Source organism: Monopterus albus, unplaced genomic scaffold, assembly GCF_001952655.1.
Source record: "Monopterus albus unplaced genomic scaffold, M_albus_1.0 scaffold18.1, whole genome shotgun sequence".
NCBI lineage: Eukaryota > Metazoa > Chordata > Actinopteri > Synbranchiformes > Synbranchidae > Monopterus > Monopterus albus.
This window is the reverse complement of record NW_018127898.1, coordinates 7,209,602-7,215,363: the sequence shown is the minus strand read 5'-3', so window position 1 is coordinate 7,215,363 and position 5,762 is coordinate 7,209,602. Positions and strand designations below refer to the sequence as shown.

Genomic DNA, 5,762 nt, shown 5'->3' with positions numbered 1-5,762 from the left:
TATCCTTGACCAGATGTACCCTGTAGAAACTCATAAGCAGGCCTAAGCATTTCACCGTCTAACTAGACATCCTATCTCCACTAAACATTTCTAATACATAAAGTATCTATCCAATATCTATCTGACTAAAAATACCTAACAAGCTAAAAGCCGATTAAAGGAGACTGCAGCAAGGATTCAATACACAATCTGGACATCTCATTGCTTTGGTGACATCTCTGCTGTTTCATAGTGCAGGTAGGAAGGAGCCTCTAGCTGCTGTCTCCCCTGAGACAGATAGGGCAGCAAAGCCCTACTCTGTGGCCAGCAGGGTATAATTACATTTCCCCAAGGAGCTCCTCTGCTGCAGGAGCTCAGCCATAGAGAGGGAAGAGAAAGAAATCTGATTGCATTCAATACATCAGTCGAATAGCTGTCTGCACATTGGGAATCACACCTACACCCACTGAGTATACTGAGCTGATATGGCACAGTCACATGCACTTACACAAACGCACACACCAACATGCTTCTCCTTGTTTGCTCCTATCAGCCGTAGACTACTTTTGGCTCTCGACACACTGTTGAGAGAGGAGTGTTTGAGAGGCATCGTCACAGAGCCCCTCTGCCTCTCTGTCATAAGAGTGGAGACAAGCAGCAGCGTTGAGATTTACACGCTGATTTCCTGATGCCGCCTCATCGCAGGACCTGTTAACAGCAGCTCACACATACAGATGAACATGGGCTCAGAGAGGGTACAATAAAGTGCCATTTACTGTCAGGGTACTTCTGTGCTAAAGGTGACCTATGTGTGAGTGGAGGAGCAATGCAACACTAGTAATGTTTCCAACTTGTACAATGAAACTATGTCTAAATAAAATCATTCAAAGAATAAAATTATACTCTGATTTAGTCGATATAGATACTATCTACTGAAGCTGATTACATAATTAATCAAGCACTGATAAATCTGATACACCATGACATTTAATTACTGCTTTTCACCTTACGTGGCATTTTGTGCTTATTTTTTAAAGAAATATTACAGTTCTGCACAGCTGTGAAACTCAGCCAGTGTTTCTGTAGGAGATAAGACACATAATGGTGCCTGGCAGCACGGCACGAATGTTTGGCTACAGCAGAAGAAGCAGTAGGTACAGTAACATCAAGCCATATTGGAACATTTGTTTTCATCAGCTTTTACTGCATCTTCTCAGATTTTTATGTTCATTTTTAATTATGTGCACATTTAAAATGTGCATGTACACAAATGGATGGAGTGCACCAACTGGTGCTGTATGAGCTGTAGACGTGTAACACACAGAGGGAGGGTGGAAGCCGCTGCAGCTCTGACAAAGCTGAATGAAGCTCATAGGAGACATTAGCTTTAGGACCCGTGCTATGTCTAACCACAGAAGGTCAAATCAGTGGCAAAATGAGCAGACACCGGTGCTGCCCAAGGCTGCCTACGGGCCCACACAGGCTGTCAAGCGGCGTCATCTTGGTTGCTGTCATCTGCCACCTGTCACCACGTTACCCCTGTGGCCATGCGGCTGCGTCGACAGTGTGTTTATCAATCGCACTTCCTCCCAATAGTGGCCTCTACTTTCATCAACAGCCTGAGTCAACAGCCTCTGCATGTGTCATTAGCATACAATACATATTCCTGCTAGCATCTCCCTTCAGCTGCACATTTTCCAGCCATTTTTACAAACGGCATGTCAAGTGCCACATTTTTGCCGGAAGTCCCACAAGACCCCTTATGTATTCACAGCACGGCCACTGCAAACAGCATCAACAGGTCTCAAGGTCATCGCTCCCACTGATCGTGTGTGTGGCGTTCACAGGTCCAAATAAAGAGTATGTGAACAACTGAAGAAGGAAAAATAGGGATTTGAGAAAGATGTGAGCAAAATAAAATGTAGGTGTAGTGTGTGTGTGTACTAGAGCATGAGCATAAATGTGTGCAGTGTGAGTGCACCCATTTTGTTTGGATTAATGCGGTGCAAATAAGTGACTGTAATTTCATGTGCACATCCCATTACATTAATGAGTGGAGCCATGCAATTACAGCTTAGTGTGTGCAATTTAAATCTGAGCAAAATGTTACATGCATCTAGGGGTTGTGCCTGTGTGTGTGTGTGAGCAGAGTGTGTGGCATGCAGCTGCAGTCTTAACGTGCCTGGGGACCAGCTGACAGGTAGACTAAGCAGGAGCATCCTCCTTCAGTCCACTGGCATCTCAGCGAGAAAAGAGGCCAGTTGAAGTGGGGTTTAGTGCATCGTGGCAAATAATGAATGCTTAAAGAACAGATCTCTGTGGCTTCTTTTCATCCATCCACTCATATCGTTACAAACAGCGCGGGGCATCAGCTGTCTCTGTCATAAATATTTCAGCCTCTAGGTCAGTGGTCGCCCCCACCCACCACTCCGCTGCTCTTAGCTGGAACCACTGATGACACAGCCTTTTGACCCATAAACATATTGACAAAACACTGACAATGAGTACATTCCTCAGGACCAGCCTGTAGACTGAAGCCGTGCAAGCTTCTTTAGGAGCAACTGTTGAAATGGCGACTCTTGAATGAATGCTGAGTAGTAGATACCTCCTTGGTTTCTATAAAAGGTCCCCACAGGATCAACAATTCAGAACTGAACCAGCCCTGCCTTCGAAAAAAAAGTCTTATGTTCACAGTTGTAGCTGTTTTTTGCTCAATTTCTAAACCTCCACACAGTACTCAGCAACAGTCAGGATTATGTTTGGTTGGGTAAATACAGAGCAATGCCGAGACAATGAATGTTCCACATTTCAAAACACCACAGACTGTGAAACAGAAGGATGAAGAGAAATAATCACGGACTCATTACCAAGACGGACCAAAGAACTCTCTTGATCACTGATTAAAGTGGATTCTCACAGATTTTCAACACAGCTCCAATGCAATATTTACAACTGTTCTACAACAGTGTACTATAAAATGTATAAAAATGTGAACATCTCTTAAACACGGCACGACAGCCAGGTCCATCCTTAAAACTATCAACTTCCAGCAGACAAACAGCAGCTCCTCTCCACACCGCTCTCATTCAAACCCAGATGTGAAGACTCCAGTGCATCCGATGGATGAGCGGTCTCATCTGTTTTACCCAGATGAGCACCACCGTTAGCGATTCCATGCATAAATCTCAGAGGCGAACAGAACACACCAGAGCATTCAAGTGTAAAGTAGGGCAAAGCTCCAAAGCTACACCTTCTAGATACACTACTGTGGAAGCAAGTCCTGTGGAGGAACTGAAGGATTCACATGCCGCCCTCTGTCATCTATCACAAACACACACGTACAAAGGCTAATTCACACACCTGTTCTGGGCAGTCTGTTAACATCCAGTACTGTCCGATCCGTTCAGATCGGGTCCCCTGTGCTGGCAGAGTGAGGAGCTCGTCTCACCCCCACACAGCCCAGTGCAGACAGCTCACTGTTATAGATGCACTGACAAGTGAAAGGAGGGAGGTGTGGCTTCACAGGAGATAAATAAGAGAGGGAGGGAAAGGGGGAGGAGTGAGACTCCCTTAATCTACAATTCAATGTTACCCTTACTCCTTTTTTCAGCTGTGTTTCTGTCTCTTGCTTCCCTTTCTCTCTTCTTTAGCAGATTCTTGCTGATATCCTACTGTTTCCTGTCCTTTGCCATCTTCCTCTCTGTGTGTGTTAGTCCTCACTAGCTCTCTCCGTCTTGGTTTTCACTAGTTTTGATCTTTCTTCTTCTCATATTGCTTCCTGTTTCTTCTCTTGCTCCTTGTCACATTTCCTCTGCCTCTTCCTCTCTCTCACAGGGCAGTAATGTGTGTGTGAGAGAGAGACGGTGAAACAGTGTAGCTCCGGCCATCTGTTGGAGCCTGTGAGCTTCACCTATTCACAGTCTCATAAAGGGAGAGGCACACAGAGGAGTCAGAGAGAAAGGAATGGGAGGGAATGAGGGATCAATCTTCATGCTGCAGGGGTGGGGAGGGAAGGCACAGCCTGGCACACACACTGTATCCATCAGGCTGGCACCTCTGAGGCGAGCTGGCGTGGACACGCTTGCTCACTGGGTTCAGGCAGCACAGGGGATTTGGCTCATCGTGCATGGGCAAGGAAATAGCAGAGAAACATATACCCAAATCAATTTATGCACAAGCACAGAAAAGCATATATATGGATGCACACACAGTCACACAAATCCACAAAACCAATTTACTCTTTGACAAAACAAACAGGATCTATCAAGATCGATAATCCTACAAACTCAAAGAGACAAGGGGATGGAGGACAAGTGATAGTTCTACAAACTCATAGACTCACATACACAGACTGCCCAGAGTCCTCCCATCACAGCAGAGCTAACACAGGCCTTTTCCTGCTCAGTTTGAGCCAGGTGTTTCTCCTGAGGGCCAGTGTCACTTCCTATCACTGACTGTGAATGAGAGGTGCGGCAGAGGGTGGAAGCATCCATCACTGTTCGTGCCAGCCGTCCCATGATGGATATGCCTGTTTATCCTGCTCTGCAGGTTATTTAGATGCAGCCACGGCCAGAGAGAGTAGTGATGGAGAACCTCTGCACCTCTTCCCTTCTCCTCCCACCCCAACTAATCAATAACACTCTTATCTATTATCTGCTTTTCAAGGTATTTGTCCATGGAAATTTGAAGCAAGCTGAGAAAAAGAGATTAATTGTCCACCCCCTCTCTGTGTTTTCAATTACAACGCCTGCAATGGATCATCTGTCTGTCAGCTTGGCACGCTGCAGTATCTGTGTCACTGCAAAGAGATGAAGCCCTGCTGCAGTTATTTCCTTGCCAGGACCAGCTCTTGCACATGTAAAATATACTATTCAGAGCAGGGGATTTACAAGGCATTTGAGGATTTCCTGCTTTAACGTTAGGTGCATTCAACATTTCTCCTGGTAAAGAAAAAACCTGTCACTCAAGCCAACTGGAACCATGAGCCCTTTGTAGGAAAGGATTAGACTGTTCTAATCCTGTTCATATTCATCTTAAAACAAAACATAATGCTGGAAAAGTTTTTATTTCTCCACTGTATGCACATCAGCTGATGTCTGAGACTCTGGGGCGGCTCTAATATCGTAAATCACAGACAATACCCTAGAGACAGCAATGCTGACATGCCAACACAGCAGCCCAGTGACACATCTTTAGCATATTCATGCTTCCACTCTCTCACTTGGTCACTCTCATGCACACTTGTGTCATCCTGCTGACTTCTAATTAGGTTTGGATCAACAGATGTAACCTCCATCACACCAGTGTTTATAAACAGGGTAAACCTTCCTTTTAGAATCTGCAGGTTGATATCTTCTAACCACTAAGGTTTTAGACACATTTCCACAGGAAAGGAAGGAAAAAAACAGAGAAATGAAAAGATAAAGGGGATGAAAACTGCAAAAAAAAAAAAGAATACAAATGTCTGCACGTCAGCAGAGAGAAATATCCAGACTTTAAAACGACAGGACGGCTCCAGACCTTGGGGAGCACATTTTGCTTTTCTGTTTTCTGCTTCAGTGGACACGAAGTAGACAAGGCCTTGTGCGCCACTTTTACGCGATAGTGCCAAGGCAGATGCATAAATAAAAATGAATGATTTCTATTCTGATAGTGCAAAATGACAGCTAGGTTCTAGCCTGCTGAGATCTTGTCCTTGGCTGGGAGGGTGCTGTTACAAATAAATGTGTTCCTTTTCTGCACTGTGTGTGCCAGGCTGATAAAAATATCTCTGTCAGCTGGGT

General features: G+C 45.0%; 1 protein-coding gene across 3 annotated transcripts in view; it reads right to left on the bottom strand.

Moving 5' to 3' along the window:
- The window catches only part of sulf2a (sulfatase 2a), a 33,249-nt gene extending 29,449 nt beyond the window's left edge, over nucleotides 1-3,800 (bottom strand). For 2 of the 3 annotated variants that reach the window (XM_020592537.1, XM_020592539.1), the window contains exon 1: nucleotides 3,340-3,799. The gene's annotated coding sequence lies outside the window, so the exon portion shown is untranslated. Of the gene's footprint in view, nucleotides 1-3,339 lie in introns of all 3 variants that reach the window. The other variant, XM_020592538.1, reaches the window with a different exon arrangement.
- Nucleotides 3,801-5,762: the final 1,962 nt, after the last annotated feature.